Below are 21,113 nucleotides of genomic sequence, written 5' to 3' on the forward strand. Positions count from 1 at the left end.
ATGACATTGGGTATCATTTCATGTACTTGCTGGCCATTTGTATATATTCTTTGGGGAAATATCTATTAAATTCCTTTGCCCATTTTAATGGGTCATTTGACTTATCATACATAAAGTTTGCAAATATTTTTCCCACTCTGTAACTTGTATTTTCACTCTGTTTATTGTTTCCTTTGATGTATAGGAGCTTTCAGTTTTGATGCAGTCCAATTTATCTATTTTTTTCTTTTGTTTCTTATGCTTTAGGTGTCATAAGTGCAAGGTCATGTAGATTTACCCCTGTTTTCTTCTAAGAGTTGTATAGTTTTTTATCTTCATTGTTGAAAGTATTATAGATGTCCCCTTCTTTTTCCCCCATTGGCCCCCTCCACCCAATTCCCTCCCCATTCAGGCCTTCACTGCCCTATTGTTTGTATACATGGGTAATGCACATATGCACTTGAATTCTTTGATGAATCTCTTGCTGTACCCCTTCCCTCTGTGATTTGTCAATCCGTTCCATGTTTCCATGCCTCTGGTTCTATTTTATTCACCAGTTTAGTTTGTTCATTAGATTATACATATAAATGAGACATTTGATATTTGTCTTTCTCTGACTGGCTTATTTTGCTTAGCGTAATAATTTCCAGGTCCATCCATGCTGTCTCAAAGGGTAAGAGATCCTTCTTTTATATAGCTGCATAATAGTCCACTGTGTAAATGTACCACAGATTGTTTATCCACTCATCTACTGATAAGCACTTGGGCTGTTTCCAGATTGTAACTATTGTAAATAGAGCTTCTATGAACATAGGGGTGCATATATTCTTTCTGATTGATGTTTCAGGATCCTTAGGATATATTCCTAGAAGTGGGATCACTGGGTCAAATGGCAGTCCTTTTTTTTTTCCCCCTCCGGAAACTCCACACTGTTTTCCATAGTGGCTGCACCAATCTGAATTCCCACCAGCATTGTACTAGGGTTCATTTTTCTCCACATCCTCGCCAGCACTTAATTTGTTGATTTATTGATGGTAACCATTCTGGCAGGTGTGAAGTGATACCTCATTACATTTAGGTCTTTGATTTGTTTTGATTTAACTTTTGCCCATGTTATGAAATAGGAGCCCAAATTCATTCTTTTGCAAATGGATATCCAGTTGTCTAAGTATCATTTGTTGTAGTCATGATTCTTTCTTCCATTGAATGGTTGTGGTACCCTTGTAAGAAAAATCAGTTGACCATTGATGTATGGCTTTATTTATGGAGTCTTAGTTCTATTCCATTGATTTATATGTCTATGCTTATGCTAGTCTCACATTGGATTGATTACTTTTGTAGTACATTTTGAACTGACAAATGTAAGTCTTTCAATTTTGTTATCTTTCAGGATTATTTTGACCCTTCAGGGTTCCTGGTAATTCCACATGAATTTTAGGATCAGCATTTTCATTTCTTCAGAAATGACACTTGGGATGTGGATAAGGATTACATTGAGTCTGTAGATCACTTTGGATAGTTTTAACATCTTAACAATATTAAGTTTTCTAATCCATGAACACAGGGTGTCTTTCCATTTATTTAGGTCTTCTTTAATAGTTTGAGGGAACAGGATTTTGATGTTCAACTTTCCAAAGAGACTATAGTAAAACTGTTGAGGTGAGCTAGAGCAGTCATTTGGGTTGGGACTGGCACATTCTTAGATTAACACAGGTTGAGTTTAGCACATGCTGCCAACATGAGTGAATGGGGATGAACTTCAGAATGTAGATTATGTTAGTGATTTTCAAGTGGGGAAAAGAAGCCCAGAATGGAAAGAGGAGGTGTCTATGAGAGCATAGGTTTGGTGTTCATCAGATGTCAGCTGCCCTTTATGTTTGGTGCAATGGCTACCAAACTGAAGCCTGCTCAAGTAAGACCAGTCTCAGGTCTATGTGAAAACATAAGTACACCTCTGCTTGGGATATCTGAAACAGTTTCTTAATCATAGCTAGTAAACAAATGGGAAAATGCCTAAAAGATACCTAATGAAGGATAAAACTCTTCTTTCCATTTATCCATTCCTGTGAGGTATAGGGGACAGCAAGTTGAATTTGGGGTATGGAAGCAAGATGGTCCCCAGGGTCTTTTGTTACACTAACATGCCCAGAAAGAGCATCCTTTGAACTAGACATCCAAAATTCCAAGCTTGAACCCATCTGCCACTCGACTTGCTGTGTGACCTTGAGAAAACCATGAAAACTCCCTAAGATTTTTTTATCTGCAAAATGAGAATTTGTGTAATATATGCCTCACTCACAGATATGTTGTGGTGTGCAAACAAGAGGTACAAGAAGATACTCAGGAAAGTGATAGTAGCAAAAGTGTGAGATACCATTGCTGTTCTTACCTCAGTGGTCCCAGCACTTTGGGAAAAGCTCTTACCCTTAGTGGACACTGATGATGCTAAGGAGTGGGTATATATGTGCATAGAGCTAAAACTATAGGAATCAGACTGGAAGAAAGTGTGTGTGTGTGTGTGTGTGTGTGTGTGTGTGTGTGTGTGTGTGTGTAAGAGAGAGAGAGAGAGAGAGAGAGAGAGAGAGAGAGAGATCCCTACTCTCTCTGAACTTCCAGTGGAAAGATTGTAGTATCAAAGAATGAAAGACAAATAAATGAATAACTGAATGAGTAAAGACCTTAACAAACTGAGACGGTCTAGGGGTTTTTTTTGTTGTATGTTTTTTGTTTGGGGTTTTTTTTTTCCTATAAAGAGGACCAAGATATAGTATTCAAACAACAAGTGTATATTGAGTGCCTACTGCATGTCAAGGTGCCATATGGAGCTCTGGAGACTTGTCAAGTGGGATGTATAAAACTCCATGGGGGATGGAGGTATTAGTCTGGTTTGAAGGCCGAAGGTTACTGAGGAGAATGCAAGGTAACTGATTTGGTTCCTGTTCTTTAGGGGCTTCAACTGGGTAGATATAAATAATAGTAATGTGCAACAGAAAGTTATATTTGAAAGCAACTAAAACTAATTTCATAGAAGAACTTGGGTGCAGAATACAGCACACAGTTGTTCAGAAAGTACCCATGCAGAGAAACGGGTCCTCCTGACTCTTTGTTTCCTTGTTATAACAAAGCAGAAAGGTTGGAAAGCCATTTTGGTGGTTGTGGTAGAGGGTCAGTGGTATTTGTTTTTGAGCTTTTGAGCTTTTGAGCTTATGGACATCCATTGCCAAGGTTTGGTGGGTACAAAGTTTGCTGACATTTCTGTAGGTTTGACCTTATAAAGTATCTCTTTAGAGATGTAAAGTTGAATCTCAGTCCCCACTTTCAGCTTGGCCTGCACAAAGATTAGGGGTAGGATTGCCTCTGAATTAACTCTTGGCCTTCCCACTTACTATAAGGTGCAATGAAAATATTATGGTCTCTGCCACTTACTAGTACTACCAGCTCTGTGATCTTGGACAAATGACAACCTGTCTCAGTCTCAGTTTGCTACAGTAAGATGAGAGTAATAATAATAATGCCTACTTTGTAGGGTCATTGTTAGAACATAGCACAGTACAGGATATAAAACAATTGCTCAATAAATGGGGTAACTCTTACTATGATTATTTAGTGGTAGGAAATCCTAATTGTTCATGCCATCCTAGAATCAGAGAGAAAACCTGGATTCATTAATAAACACTCCTGGTATGTGAATGAATTACTAACTGAGAAGAAACTAGATGTCCAAAAAATTTTGATCTGGACTTTAATCTTTCAATTCTACAGAATTTCTAATCACTCAACATTTGATCTAGGAAACACAAATACTTGCAGGCAAGGAGCCACTTTTGGTGACTGCATGTTCAGTGGTTTTTCAATCTATCATAGTATGAAAGAAGGAGGAAAAGAAGAAAAAAATATATTTAGGAAAAATAATCAATTACAATTAATATTTCTACTGATGACCTTTATGATTAAAGTCAGAGGTCACCATTTCCAGAGCATGTTTATTTCCATGTTATTCTCTGGACCCTCTCACAGCTTACTGGGATAGAGGAATTAGGGTATTCCTACTTTTGCACAGGATGCCAAGCAGAAGACTCTTGGGAATACCCAGATCAAATAGTATCCTGGTCAGTCATGCCTTGCTACATTATTTCTTATATCCATTGAACAAATGTTTATAAGTGAATATTATGTTGTGACCCTTGTTCTGACATCCTAGTTGAGGGAGGGAGTTTTTGGTAGGAGGCAGAAAATAAATAACAATATAAATATATGATGTAAGGTGGTAATAATGTTATAAAGAAGAGGTAGGTTAAGGGGAATAAAGGGTGATGGTTAAGGAGTCTCAATTTACTTAAGGTGCTCAGAGATTATCTGGTTAATAAGATGACATTTAAACAGAAACCCAAAGGGAGTGAGGGGTTGAGTTATGTGGCTACTTGAAGGAAGAATCTTCAGGCAGAAGTTGTCATACGTTGCTCTTCAACAACCATTCTATTCTTGTGCTGGTCCAACTTTTGACCTTTTAGCTTTCTTTCTAATTTCCTCTCTTCTTTGTTTAAAAGACAGATTATATTTTTCTTGATTCTTGGAGCACTCTTGAGTATGTAGTTTGCATTCACACTCTGGCTTCTCTATCTATTGCTACTCTGGGCAGCCCGCTCCTTTCACTACATCAAGCCCCTGTTCTTGGGCCATACTTCTTTCACTTGACTGATACACCCTCTTCCACATTGGGGATCAGAAACCCAGTATACACCTTGTTTGCTTTGTTCAGCTACTAAGTAAATCAAAGAGGTAAACCAGACCACAGGGACAATGTTTTAGCATATCCAGGAAATGACACCATTTCTAAGCAGTGTAATAGCTTCATTTTGTGTATAATGCAAATGCTGGTTTATAAATGCCTATCCTGGAGGGAACAAAAGAGAAAGATAAATAAAAGCATGACAAGACAAGTGATTGGCTGGTTAGCAAGCTGGCTACTTTTGGATACTGATAACTACTCATAATAAGAAAAGCCACAGAGAAGACAACAGTTACCAACCTCACTGCAGCTACACATGACACATAATAGTGCTGAACTTTATGGAGCAGAGTTGCATGGGAGTGCAGTGCATAGGAGGGGGAGTTGACAGACATACCTTCAACAAATATTTATCGAGTAGCTAATATAGGCCAGGTTCTACTTACTAGACTCTGGAAATAGAGCAATGTAAAAGATCGAAGTTCCTTATATTTTAGAGATTTCTAGCTAGCGACTAGAGCAGTGATGGCGAACCTATGACACGCGTGTCAGAGGTGACACGTGAACTCATTTTGGGTGACATGCATTGACAGAGACAAAAAATTGCATAATTCAAATATTTGTCTCTCGCAATGGCCAGAGTTGGGCATCACTCAAGTAATGTTATTATTCACGTTACTCATGATCAAAAATGCAATTCTAAAACCAGATGTAAACATGTACATTGGTGTTGCGTAGCAAAGATACATAGTGAAAACATCCAAGATATATTGTTCCAATATTGACATTAATATAAAAAGGTTAAGAATTGCACTACAAAGAGATTAATCTTTACTCATGACATTTTATTTTTACTTGAGTGACAAAATGCCCAATTCTGGAAACGACCTTGTTATTGTTAACATGTGCCTCAGGTTAAGCTTCCTGTGCATTCGGGTGCATTCGGCAAATGGACGCACATGATCACCATGTTCATTAGGAGACAGGAGTGGGAGGGTTAGAAGAAAAAGTGATACAGTGTAACAGTGCTCGACGAGACATTCTGCGTGTCGGATAATTGATTACAGCACCATATATTTGTTGGTTATACATACTATCTTTGAATTGTTTTGCAGCAGGAGTCAGTGCAACAACACTGCAAAAAGTTAATAGGTAAGAAACCTATCAACCTTTTATAAAAAAAAACGCCGTGAATTATATTTATTTATATTTGCAGCCTTGTGATGGAGAATCAAAAAAATAAAAAAGCAAGATTAAATGATAAAGGAAGTGGAAGTAGCAGTAGCCGACCCTTTCATCAAGACATATGGACCAAGGCGGACACTGCTGGGCGGCCAGCACAGGCATGGCGACCACGCCATCTTGGGAAACAGAGCTGCTTGAGACTACGATCCTGGCCTCAGCACCACCCAGTCTGATCTCAGACGCATACCAAGACCCTGCAGCCACCGGGGACAGAGACCTGTGACCACAGCTACAGACCTGCGGACACCAAAAGTTCAGAAATCCCCAAGGCAGATCCGTGAGTAACAGAGCCCATCCCCCCCTTCCTGCAGGCTTGCAGGCAGCGCCAGAGTAACTAACTGATAGACCCACCCCTTGCCTGGGCCTCAGCGCTCCAGGAACTTTAGCCTGGAAGTACGCGAGCACCTTGGAACTGAGGCTAGGCGCACTGCCGGCTTCTGAGCCCTGGGCTGGGAGCAATCATGCGAACACTGGGAATTTGTCCCGCTTATCACAGGCCCAGGGACCCCGATTCTCTGGGCAGGTGGCAGCACCAAACACCAGTGATTTGACTGTGTTTCTTTTCACTTGCGCCTGAGATCCTGATTTCCTGTGCATTCATAATAAGAGCCAGTGACTCGAGAGCAACTAAGATGGCGGCATAGGTAAACACCGGGAAATTATTGCCTCACACAACAATTGAAAATTACCGCAAAGGACTGAGCAAACATCATCCAGAACAACAGAAAGGCTGGCTGAGTGTAAATTCCACAACTAGAAGGAAAGAAAAGCACGCTGAGAGCCAGAGGCGCTGCGGAGGTGAAGTGCAGAGGTACGGCGGCGCGCGCGCGAGGAAAGGGTGTGGCGCCTGAGGACGTGGCTGTCTTTTTGAATCACAAACTCCCTAGGGCTCTGAACTCCGGTTCCGGGAAGTCTCTGGGGACCCAGGTCTCACACGGGGAGAAGCTGGTCTGTCCGGCAGCGAGCGAACTTGAGGGCGGCTTTCCCTCAGAGGTGCTTGCAGCCGTTACCGGAACACTGAGACGCGCGACTCTGGGCGGAGAATCGGCCATGGCCGCTTTCTCCGCCCTCTGACTCCCTGAGACCCCGCCCCACCCAGGCTGCGGCAGAGGCTTTTGCATGTGAATGTACCTAACTGCAGCCGAACCAGGCAGACCTGGAACTTCCAAGAGAAGGCCCAAGGCCCCGCAGCGGCTTGCATTGCTTCACAGCTGAGCCTCTTCGTGGCTCCTGCTGTGTGGCCTCAGGCAGAGGCTGAATTAGCACCTCCTTAGATCCAGGAGCCACTGTACCCAGTGGTCAGAGGGGGTCCATCCAGACTGCAACTCCTCAGATCCATAAGGGACGCACTCAGGGAGCAGACTCAGTGAGCACCAAAGCCCCACTGAAGCAAGTCTTGCCCCAGAAGGGTGTCTTCAGCACAGAAGTTCTCCCACTTTAGACACAGCTGATTCTCACAGCCAATTGGCCTGGAGGTCAATTCCTCCCAGTGATTCTACAACAACCAAGGCACCAAGAGTGCACCAAGAGTGTCCACCCCAGGTAACTGGGGAGGCTGAGCTACTGGGCCCTACAGGACACCTGGCGCACAGGGCCACTCTATCAACACAGGGAAGCTGCCAAAATGCGGAGACAAAGAAACAGGTCACAAATGGCAGAAATGGAGGAAAGCAAACGATTGGATATAGAGTTTAAGGCCACGGTTATAAGGTTTTTCAAGAATTTTATGGAAACCGCCGATAAATTTAATGAATCCCTCAATAAGTATAGGGAGACCATGGAGGACATGAAAAAGGACCAACTAGAAATTAAGCATACACTGACTGAAATAAAGAATAATTTACAGAGATCCAGCAGCAGAAAAGAGGATCCCAAGAATCAAGTCAAAGATTTGAAATACAAAGAAACAAAAAATACCCAACCGAAAAAGAAAAAAGAAAAGAGATTCCAAAAATATGAAGATAGTGTAAGGAACCTCTGGGACAACTTCAAGCGTACCAACATCAGAATTATAGGGGTACCAGAAGAAGAGAGAGGGCAAGATATTGAAAACCTTTTTGAAGAAATAATGACAGAAAACTTCCCCTACCTGGTGAAAGAAATGGACTTACAAGTCCAGGAAGCGCAGAGAACCCCAAACAAAAGGAATCCAAAGAGGACCACACCAAGACACATCATAATTAAAATGCCAAGAGCAAAAGATAAAGAGAGAATCTTAAAAGCAGCAAGAGAAAGACAGTCAGTTACCTACAAGGGAGTACCCATACGACTGTCAGCTGATTTCTCAACAGAAACCATGCAGGCCAGAAGAGACTGGCAAGAAATATTCAAAGTGATGAATAGCAAGAACCTGCAACCAAGATTACTTTATCCAGCAAAGCTATCATTCAGAATAGAAGGTCAGATAAAGACCTTCACGGATAAGAAAAAGCTAAAGGAGTTCATCACCACCAAACCAGCATTATATGAAATGCTGAAAGGTATTCTTTAAGAAGAGGAAGAAGAAAAAGGAACTCTTACCATTTGCCACAGCATGGATGGAACTTGAGAGCGGATAAATACCACAGGATCTCACTCATTTGTGGAATATAATGAACAACATAAGCTGATGAACAAGGACTGATCCAGAGACGGAGAGGCATTGATTGGACTGTCGGGACTTGGAGGGAAGGTAGGGGAGGGTGGGGGTAAGGGGGAAAGATCAACCAAAGGACTTATATGCAAGCATATAGGCCTAACCAATGGACATGGACAACGGGGGGGTGAGGGCATGAGCGGGGGTGGGGGGGTGGGGGGTAGAGGGTAACGTGGGGACAAGGACACATATGTAATATCTTAATCAATAAAAAATATATTAAAAAAAAAATAAGAGCCAGTTACTCCAATTCATGGTGCAAGGTCACACAGGGACCCTGATTCTCAAGGCAAGGTCGCGCGAAGCAACAGAAAGTCTGATACTGGATTATGGGGAACTCTGACTCCTGGTGGACGCTAGGGGGCTCTGGTTTTCAACACGCTTCAGGGGGGTCTCTGTTTCAGCACACTGCAGGCAGGGTCCCTGATTCTAAGGGCGCATACGAGGCCACATTGAGCGCAGACAACACTGACTCTGAGCGAGCCTGGTTCCCACCAACCCACAACAACCACACATCTTAGTGTCAGAGCTCTTCAGTGACACTAGGGTGGTGGGAGGCTCCCACTGCACACAGCTGAGACCCAGGCAACTAGAAGTTTGAACCATCGGGAGATAATCAGAATGAAGAGACGAAACAACACCCAGAGGAAAGACAATGAGGAGTCACCAAGAAAGGACATTAATGAAGTTGAGGCATGCAACATGACAAAAAAAGAATTCAGAATAATGGTTGTACAATTCACTCACCGGATGGATGAGAAAATCAACAACCTATGCAAGAAATAGGAAGAAATGAAAAGTGATATAGCTACAATCAAAAACACCATGGAAAGTTTCAACAGCAGACTAGAAGAAGCAGAGGACTGAATTAGTGAATTAGAAGATAAGGCAGAGAAACAAGCTCAATCTGAACAGCAACTGGAGAAAAAAATTAAAAAGCAGGAGGAGAGCCTAAGGGAGCTTCGGGACAACATGAAACGAAGTAACATACGCATAATAGGGCTGCAAGAAGGACAAGAAGAGCAGCAAGGATTAGAAAATCTATTTGAAGAAATAATGTCAGAAAACTTCCCAGATATGGGGAAGAAAAAAGTTACATAAGTACAGAGAGTCCCAGGCAAGATGAACCCCAAAAAACCCACACCAAGACACGTCATAATAACGATGGCAAATGTACAAGACAAAGACAGAATCTTAAAGGCTGCAAGAGAGAAACAGAGTTACCTACAAAGGATCCCTCATCAGATTATCAAATGATTTCAACAGAAACACATCAGGCCAGAAAAGAATGGACAGAAATTTACAAAGTGATGCAAAGCAAAGGACTGAATCCAAGAATACTCTATCCAGCAAGGCTATCATTCAAAATTGAAGGGGAAATAAGAAGCTTCACAAACAAAAAAAAAAGGCTAAGGGAGTTTAACACCACCAAGCCAGCAATGCAAGAAATGCTAAAGGGACTGGTGTAAAAAGAAAAACTAAAAAGCCCAGAAAGAAAACAGCCACACAAAAAAATAGAAATGGCTCCAAACAAGTACCTTTCAATAATAACTTTAAACGTAAATGGACTAAATGGTCCAATCAAAAGACATCGAGTGGCTGAATGGATAAAAAAACATGACCCATATATTTGCTGTCTACAAGAGACCCACCTCATTAGAAGAGACTCACACAGACTGAAAGTGAAGGGATGGAAAAATATCTTTCAGGCAAATGGAAATGAAAAAAAAGCTGGGGTAGCAATACTTATATCAGACAAAATATACCGCAAAGTGAAGGCCATAACAAGAGATAAGGAAGGCCACTTCATAATACTAAAGGGATCAATACAACAAGAGGATATAACCCTGATAAACAAATATGCACCCAATGCAGGAGCACCCACATACATAAGAAAACTCCTGGAAGATATCAGGGGAGAGATCGACAACAATACAGTCATAGTAGGGGACTTTAATACACCACTGACATCACCGGATAAATCTGCTAGACAAAAACTCAGCAAAGAAACAGCAATCCTAAATGACTCACTAGATCAGATGGACTTAATTGACATCTTCAGAACACTTCACCCCAAAGCCACAAAATATACGTTCATCTCAAGTGCTCATGGGACATCTTCAAAAATAGACCACATATTGGGTCACAAACAAAGTCTCCCCAAATTCAAGAAGATTGAAATCATACCAAGCATCTTCTCAGACCACAAGGCCATAATATTAGAAATAAACTACAACAAAAACAACTCAAAATACTCAAACTCTTGGAAGCTGAATAGCACGTTATTAAATATAGACTGGGTTACCAATGAGATCAAAGAAGAAATTAAAAACATCCTGGAAACTAATGACAATGAAAACACAACAATTCAAAACCTTTGGGATGCAATGAAAGCAGTCCTGAGAGGGAAGTTCATAGCTCTACAGGCCTATCTCAACAAACAAGAAAAAATGGTAGTAAATCATCTAAATCTACAGCTCAAAGAATTAGAAAGAGAGCAACAAGAAAAGCCCAGAGTGAGCAGAAGGAAGGAGATAATAAATATTAGAGGAGAAATAAATGAAATAGAGACCAAAAAAAACAATACAGAAAATCAATGAAACAAAGAGCTGGTTCTTTGAAAGGATAAACAAGATTGACAAACCTCTAGCAAGGCTCACCAAGAAGCAAAGAGAAAGGACCCAAATCAACAAAATCAGAAATGATAGAGGTGAAATAACAACAGGTCCCACAGAAATACAAATGATTGTTAAAAAATACTATGGACAGCTCTACTCCAACAAACTAGACAACTTGGAGGAAATGGACATATTCCTAGAAAAATACAACCTTCCAAAACTTGATCAGGAGGAATCTAAAAATCTCAATAGGCCAACAACTATGGAAGAAATTGAAGCAGTCATCAAAAAGCTTCCAGCAAACAAAAGCCCAGGACCAGACGGCTTCACAGGGGAGTTTTACCAAACATTCAAGGAAGAAGTAAAACCTATCCTCCTCAGACTACTACAAAAAATCCAAGAGGAAGGAACACTTCCAAGCTCATTCTATGAAGCCAGCATCACCCTAATACCAAAACCAGGTAAAGACAACACAATGAAAGAGAATTATAGGCCAATATCCCTCATGAACATAGATGCCAAAATCCTCAACAAAATCTTAGCAAATCGGATCCAGAAGTACATCAGAAAGATCATACACCACGACCAAGTAGGATTTATCCCAGGGATGCAAGGATGGTACAATATCCGCAAATCAATAAACGTGATACATCACATAAACAAATTGAAAGGAAAAAAACCACATAGTCATATCAATTGATGCAGAAAAAGCGTTTGACAAAATTCAACACCCATTTTTGATAAAAACTCTCAGCAAGGTGGGAATTGAAGGATCATACCTCAACATAATAAAAGCCATATATGACAAACCCACAGCCAACATCATACTCAATGGACAAAAACTAACACCATTTGCCCTAAGAACAGGAACAAGACAGGGATGCCCACTCTCACCGCTCCTGTTCGACATAGTACTGGAAGTATTAGCCATTGCAATTAGACAAGAAGAAGAAATAAAAGGCATCCAAATTGGAAAAGAAGAAGTAAAACTGTCCTTATTTGCAGATGACATGATATTATACTTAAAAAACCCTAAAGACTCCATCAATAAACTATTAGACTTAATAAAAGAATTCGGCAATGTAGCAGGATACAAAATTAATGCCAAGAAATCCATGGCATTTCTATACACCAATAGTGAATGTGCAGAGAGACTAAAGAAGCAATCCCATTTACCATCGCACCAAAAAAATTAAGCTAACTAGGAATAAACTTAACTAAAGAGGTAAAAGACCTCTTCTCAGAAAACTACAGGATGTTGAAAAAAGAGATAGAGGAAGACATAAAGAGATGGAAGAACATACCATGTTCTTGGATTGGTAGAATCAACATCATTAAAATGTCCATATTGCCCAAAGCAATCTATAAATTCAACGCACTTCCCATTAAAATACCAATAGCATATTTCACAGACCTAGAACGTACTCTCCAAAAATTCATCTGGAATACAAAACGACCCCGAATAGCTGCAGCGATCCTGAGAAAGAACAAAGTAGGTGGGATCTCAATACCAGATATCAAGCTGTATTACAAAGCCACTGTTCTCAAAACTGCCTGGTACTGGCACAAGAACAGACATATAGATCAATGGAATAGAATAGAGAGCCCAGAAATCAGCCCCAACCAATACGCTCAATTAATATTTGATAAAGGAGGCAGAACATACAGTGGAGTCAAGATAGTCTCTTCAATAAATGGTGTTGGGAAAATTGGACAGATACATGCAAGAAAATGAAACTGGACCACCAACTTACACCATAGACAAAAATAAACTCAAAATGGATAAAGGACTTAAATATACGACGGGAAACCATAGAAATACTAGAAGAATCCAAAGGCAACAAAATCTCAGACATATGCCGAAGCAATTTCTTCACCGATACAGCTCCTAGGACATTGGAAACTAAAGAGAAAATGAACAAATGGGACTACATCAAAATAAAAAGCTTCTGCACAGCAAAAGAAACCATCAACAAAACAACAAGAAAACCCACTGTGTGGGAAAACATATTTGCCAATGTCATATCTGATAAGGGCTAATCTCCAAAATTTATAGGGAACTCTTACAACTCAACAAAAGGAAGATAAACAATCCAATCAAAAAATGGGCAAAGGATCTAAATAGACAGCTTTCAAAAGAGGACATTCAGAAAGCCAAGAGACATATGAAAACATGCTCAAAGTCACTAATCATCTGAGAGATGCAAATCAAAACAACAATGAGGTACCATCTCACACCTGTCACACTGGCTATCATCAACAAATCAACAAACAACAAGTGCTGGAGAGGATGTGGAGAAAAAGGAACACTTGTGCACTGCTGGTGGGAATGCAGACTGGTGCAGCCACTATGGAAGACAGTATGGAGTTTCCTCAAAAACCTACAAATGGAACTCCCATTTGACCCTGTGATCCCACTTCTAGGAATATATCCAGAAACACCAGAAACCAGAAACACCAATCAGAAAGGATATATGCACCCCTATGTTCATAGCAGCACAATTCACCATAGCTAAGATCTGGAAACAGCCTAAGTGCCCATCTGTAGATGAATGGATTAGAAAACTGTGGTACATCTACATGATGGAATACTATGCTGCTATAAAAAAGAAGGAACTCTTACCATTTGCAACAGCATGGATGGAAATGGAGAGCATTATGCTAAGTGAAATAAGCCAGTCAATGAAGGAAAAATACCACATTATGTCACTCATTTCTGGATAATAAAGACCATTATAAACTTATGAACAAAAATAGATACAGAGTCAGAGCTGCCTCGAACATACTGTCAAACTACAGCAGAAGGTCGGGGAGGATTGGGGGGCAGGAGAGAGGGGGGTAAGAGATCAACTAAAGGACTTGTATGCATGCATATAAGCATAACCAATGGACATAAGACACTGGGGAGTAGGGGAGGCCAGGGGATTGTCAAGGGCGGGGGGGAAAAAAAGGAGACATATGTAATACTTTTTGTAATACTTTAAGCAATAAAAATAAAATAAATAAAAAAAATCCAAAAAAAAAAGACATATGGACTGAGATGTATGGGATTGTCGACAGAAACAACAGATCATTGTGCATACTGTGTAATGAAATGGTAGTAAGCAGAATGTGGAATGTAAAGAGACATTTTGAAACTAATCATTGTCAGCTCTTGAAAAAAAGTATCGATGAAATGAAGGAATACATTTCTAGGCAGCTACACCTCTATAAAAGTCAATCAAATTCCATCATTAAATTTGTAAGATGCTCCACAAATTTAACATCAGCAAGTTACTGTATTGCTCACTCCATAGCTCAGCATGGAAAAGCCCTCAGTGATGGAGAATTTATTAAGGAAACATTTCTAAGATGTGCACCAGCTCTATTTCTAAATGAAAAATAAAGGTGATATTATTAAAAGAATTTCTGAGTTACCACTCAGTAGAAATACTATCAAAGACAGAATAATAGATCTTAACAAAAATGTACAACATTAATTTAAAAAAAAGACTTAAATAGTTGTAAATATTTTTTGATTTCTCTTGATGTAACTACTGATGTCACATCAAATGCTCGGTTGGCCATTATTGCTAGATATTCTGATGGTCTCACAATGAGAGAAGAGTTGATAAAGTTAGAATCAGTGCCAATAAGTACATCAGGAAACGAAATATGTAAGGTTGTTATAAAAACATTCAGTGACCTAAACATTGATATCTCTAAAATTGTGTCAGTCACGACAGATCGGGCACCAAATATGGTGGGAAAAATGTGGGATTCCTGAAATTGTTTATGGAAGCTATTAGACATCCACTTGTACCTTTTCATTGTATTAGCCATCAGGAGGTGTTGTGTGCCAAATCAGGATTCTCAGAATTGAATGATTTAATGTCAGTTGTAACAAAAATCGTGAATTTTATTGCTTCTCGACCCCTTCACAAGCAAGAATTTTCTGCACTTTTACAGGAAGTTGATTCAACCTACAGTGGACTACTGATGTTCAATAATGTGAGATGGCTGAGTCGAGGTAAAGTACTTGAGCGATTTGTGGAATGCTTTGAAGAAATTACGGTATTTATTGAGAATAAGGACCTGGCAAACTTTCCTCAGATCAATGATCATAAGTGGGTCAGCAATTTGATGGTTTTTACAGATCTCTCTGTTCATATGAATGAACTGAATTTAAAATTACAAGGTTTTGGCAAAAGTATTGACGGTATGTTTGGATACATCAAATCTTTTGAAAGCAAACTTAAAATTTTCAAGCGAGATATTGAAACTAAAACTTATAAGTATTTTCCTCGGATAAAAAAGTATTTCGAGAAGGCCACTACAACGAGTGTAATGGAGTCCATACTAATGTACCAGAATATAGTAAACTCGTTATTTGAACAGTTCAGCGAAAGATTCGACCAATTTAGAAGCCTAGAACAGACCATTAAAATAATTAAGTATCCGGATGTAGTTGTTTACAGTACTTTGGAATTAAAGGATTTCCAATGGGTGCAAATTGACGATTTAGAGATGCAACTTGAAGATTTTCAAGGTAGCATTTGGACTATGTGTTTGTTGACTTAAGGTCGAAACTTGAAAATCTGGAATGAAATCGTTTGAAGAAGAGTGCAACTACAAACAAGAAATTTTGAGTGCTTGGAACAGAGTACCTGACACTTTTAGCGACATAAAAAATCTAGCGATGGCTTTGCTAACAATTTTTTCATCAACATATTTTTGTGAGACTTTGTTCTCAGCATTAAATAATATTAAAACGAACAAAAGAAACTGGCTAACAGATGAAGTTAGTGGCGCTTGCTTGGCCTTGAAGTGCACCAAGTATGAACCTGCAATCAAAGAATTAGCAGACAAACTTCAGCACCAAAAAAGTCACTAATTTCTAGTTTTTGTACCATTTGATTATCATTGTTTTTATTATTTTTTCTAAATGTACATTGTTTTTCTGTTTTTGTTCATTTTATACATATTTTTGGTTGATTTTTCTTTGTTAAATGGCATTTAAATATATAAAATAAATATCAAAAATATAAATCTTTTTTTTACTATGGTTGCAAATATAAAAAAAAATTATGAATATTTCTATACTAGGGGCCCAGTGCACAAAATTTGTGCACTTGTGGGGGGGAGTCCTTCAGCCCAGCCTGCCCCCTCTCACATACTGGGAGCCTTCAGGGGATGTCCTAGTGACGGTTTAAGCCCGCTCCCTGCTCCCCTTGGGAGCGGGCCTAAGCCGCAGTCTGGCCTCCCTTTGTGGGAGGTGACCGGGCTGATCAGGGGAAGGCACCAGCTCCATCACCCTGCTGCTACAGCCACTGCCAGTCACCACAGCCAGCAAGGTTTTTTCATCAACATGGACTCCAGTCCCTTCACCATGAAAAAATGACAACTTTCTTTAGGCATTTTCAAGATGTGTCTTTCATATAATAATAATTTCTTTATTTTTTTTTTTATCCTCACCTGAGGATATGTTTCCATTGATTTTTAGAGAATGTGGAAGAGAAAGGGAAAGACAGAGAGAAACATCAAAGTGAGAGGAACACTTTGATTGGTTGCCTCCTGCATGAGCCCTGACCTGGGCCCCGGCCAGGGAGGAGCCTGCAACCTAGGTACATGTCCTTGGTCAGAATTGAACCCAGACCCTGCCATCGGCAGGCCAAGGCATTATCCACTGAGCCAAACTGGCTAGGGCAGGATATGACATTTCTTAGCCCTCCAGCAGCGGACCTTCGTTTTTTTCACCAGGAGTGTGTTGAAAAACTGTAGATCACCTTTTTGGATACTTATTACCCAAGTTACTAAGAATATAACCAGTGGCATACAGCGAGCTTAGCCAATGAGTGGTCAGAAAAGGTGTTTCCTCTGTAGTTCACACTAATCGCCTGCTCCCCCCCCCCCCCGGCCCAGGCCTGACACCTCTGGCCCAGGTTTCAGGCTTGGGCAGGGGACCCCCATCTCCCCCCAATCACCAGCTCTGCCCTCGCCCAGGCCTGATGCCTCAGCCAGAGGCATCGACCCCCATCACCCTCCAATCGCCAGATCGTCCCTCTCCCAGGTGTGACGCCTCTGCCAGAGGCATTGACCCCCATCACCCTTTGATCACTGGATCAGCCCCTCTCCCAGGCCTGATGCCTTGGCCAGAGGCGTCAGGCCTGGGCAGGGGACCCCCAGGCCCCTCTGATTGCTGGCTCCGCCCCCTGCCCAGGCCTGACACCTCTGGTCCAGGCTTCAGGCCTGAGCAGGGGACCCCCATCTCCCCTCCATCACTGGCTCTGCCCCCCACCCAGGTCTGACACCTCTGGCCCAGGCATCAGGCCTGGGCAGGGGACCCCCATCTCCCTCTGATCACCAGATAGGCCCCTCTCCTGGGCCTGATGCCTCTGGCCCAGGCTTCAGGCCTGGACAGGGGATCCCCATATCCCCCAGACCACCGGCTCCACCCCTCACCCAGGCCTCATGCCTCTGGCCCAGGCATCAGGCCTGGGCAGGGGACCCCCAGATCCCTCCGATTGCCGGCTCTGCCCACTGCCCAGGCCTGATGCCTCTGGCCCAGGCTTCAGGCCTGGGCAGGGAACCCCCAGACCCCTCCAATTGCCGGTTCTGACCCCCGCCGAGGCCTGATGCCTCGGCCAGAGGCGTCGACCTCCATCATCCTCCGATCACTGGATCAACCCCTTGCCCAGGCCTGACACCTCTGGCGGAGGCGTCAGGCCTGGGCAGGGGACCCCCATCTCCCCCCGATCACCAGCTTCTGGGCAGCTTCTGGGGCTTCTGGGGCCAGCCTGCAGCCCAGGATGGCGGCTGGCGCTGGCGGCTGCGCTGTCCCACCCTGCCTGCAGTATGCAAATTAGCTGCCATTTTTGTTGGTGGTTAATTTGCATATCGTGCTGATTAGCCAATGGGAGGTGTAGCAAAGGTACAGTCAATTACCACGTTTGTTTATTATTAGATAGGATGTGACACGGCACCAGAGTTAAGTTAGGGTTTTTCAAAATTTTGACACACCAAGCTCAAAAGGTTCGCCATCACTGGACTAGAGTCTAGTGGGATAGCCAGGCAATAAATATGTAATCACATAAATATCTAAGATAGTGTCAGATAGCAACAGTTATAGTATTATGAACAAAATTTAAGAAGAGTGCAAAGATAGAGATCTATGGGGCAAGGGTACTATTTTAGATAGAATGGTCTAGGAAGGGCTCACTAAAGTAGTGTTATTTGACCAGAGACCTGAGATAAGAGGAAGGGAGTCATTCAACTATCTGGGGGAAGAAGAGCCTTACAGGAAGAGAAAACAGCAAGTGCAAAGGCTCTGAGGTGGGAACAAGCTTCACACAGTCACAGAGAAGCAAGGTCAGTGGGCTAAACAATAATTCTCAGTGGGTCACCAATAATTCTCCTAGAGGTCATTTTGAAAATGTGAGCAGGCATTTTTGTTTTGGTTTGTAATTGTTCCAATGATTGGAGGACCCTATTTGTAAAAGGGTTATCAATGGTTATAAATACCATATTTCATTTTATCTGGAACTTTATCAAGAAATACATAACATTTCATGCCCGGCCAATGTCACTCAGTGATTGAGCATTGACCTATGCATCAAGAGGTAACCAGTTCAATTCCTGGTTAGGGCACTTGCCCAAATTTTAGGCTTGATTGCCAGTAGGGAGCATGCAGGAGACAGGCCATCAATGATGTTTCTATCTCTCTCTCCTTCTCCCTTCCCCTCTCTCTCTAAAATTAATTTAAAAACATTAAAAAAAAGAAATGCATGACATTTCAGGAAAAAAAAATGACTTAACCATAGCAACACAACTAGAACAGCCTTTACAACATGCTTTTATCAATTAGCATTGGAGCTGCCACTTTTTTTGTTCTTTCTTTTATTTTTAGGATAGTGTTTGGTTTTTTTTACTTTATTGATCAAGGCATTACACATGTGTTCCTATCCCCCCATTGCTCCCCTACACCATCACTAATGCCCCCACCCCCCCTGGTGTCTGTGTCCATTGGTTAGGCTTATTTGCATGCATACAGTCCTTTGGTTGATCTCTCCCCCTTACCCCCACCCTCCCCTACCTTTCCTCTGAGGTTTGATGGTCTGGAGCTGTCACTTTCATTATGAGTTTTCATTATAGATACAAAGTTTCTTAATACTTGATTATATTTTCAAGTGTAGCTGTGTCCCAGGATTTACATATTAATATATGTACTATTTTATTATAAATTATTTCCTTGTATTTCTCTTATGTTACTTGTGAGAATTATATTAGTATTTAAAATATATGTGTATAGATAAGTTATATTGTTTATACATTTCATTTTGGGGTAATAAAAGGGGCATTATAAAAAGAAGATGTTAGATCTACTAGGGTTGAGATCTTTTAAAGTAGAGCAGAGTAAGGGAGGAGAAGAGTGGTGAAAAATAAGGTAAGAAAAATAGCAAAAGCCAGATCATGTGCAGCTTTGTAGGCCATGACAAACGTAGACGCTATGTGAGATAGGGAGTTAATAGAAGGTTCTGAGCAGAGAGGTGATATAATATGACTTTAGTGTGTGTAGAATAGACTTTAATGTACACGAATAGAAAAAGAGAGATAGGTTGGAGACTATTACAAATAGTCCTTGGAAGAGATGATGGTGACTTGAATCAAGGTGGTAGTAATGGAAGTGGTGAGAGGTGACTTGACTCTGGATATGTATTTTGCAAGTTAAGCCAAGAAGACACATGGAAGAGACAAACTTTGAGCTGAGCTTTGAGAGGATGGGAGAGGACAACAAGTGTAAGGACAAGGAGGTGAGGCTACATATCGTGTGTTTATAATAGTACTGGAACAGAGGTTGCATCTTGAAGAAGTAGAAAAGAAAAAAATGTCCAGGAAAGATAGTATCACATATTTTCAGAAGCAAAGGGCCATGAAAACACAGGAGAAAAATTTTGACATTTAAGCTCTTGAAGTTTTTGAAGCAGAATTGTGTGTTGCTTGGCAGCAAGGGTCCTGCCTCCTTCAACTGTCTTCCTTCATTAGTCACTGTGTTCCTAGCACAGTACTTGCACATGGTAGGATGTTGAATGGATAAATTAATGTATGATAGACCTTACAGAGGTTAGTTTGCATAGAGAGAATTCCAAATGGAATTATTTTTAAAATCTACAGTACATTTTGGTCTAGTTCTAAATTAGGTTAGAAACATGAAGACAAAAAAAAATGTACAACATACACTGCTTGGAGGCTGAATGCATTTTGCCGCTTCTGCAAAGATTGCTGATCTTTAAATGCCAGAGAAGAATCTTATCAGATGATCTAACACTTAAGAGTTCCACTTTACATTTTTTTCTCTTCATCAGAAATCAAAACAATTATTTTCCTTAACTTCATTGTTGCAGGAATAATATTGGTAACAGAAATTAACGTTGTGAGACTCTATTGGATTAAAAATAAACTCTGCTTAATGAAATTATTGTAAAAACAAAACAAACCCCTACTATTCTCAAGCTTTATCAAAAGTATGAAAAAGCCCTAGTTTGGCTCAGTGGATTGAGTGTCAGCCTACAGATCAAACGGTCCTGGGTTTGATTCTGGTCAAGGGCACATATCTTGGTTGCAGGCTCCTCCCTGGCCCAGGCCCTGGTCTGGACACATGCAGGAGGCAACCAATCGATGTGTTTCTGTCACATCAATGTTTCTCTCTGTCTTTCCCTCTCTTTTCCACTCTTTCTAAAAATCAATGAAAAAATATCTTTGGGTGAGGATTAAAAAAATAAATAAATAAAATAAAAGTATGATAAGAAACTAGTTAGTGACTGGATCATTTAAATAAATGTAGAGCAGTGTTGCACTGAGCAAGATATGAATCAGGAAGCACTGTTTTCCTGAAATAGGTCAAAATCCTCCGCCATGCAGTTTTCTAGGG

This window comes from Myotis myotis, unplaced genomic scaffold (genome assembly GCF_014108235.1).
Source record: "Myotis myotis isolate mMyoMyo1 unplaced genomic scaffold, mMyoMyo1.p scaffold_m19_p_4, whole genome shotgun sequence".
Classification (NCBI taxonomy): Eukaryota; Metazoa; Chordata; class Mammalia; order Chiroptera; family Vespertilionidae; genus Myotis; species Myotis myotis.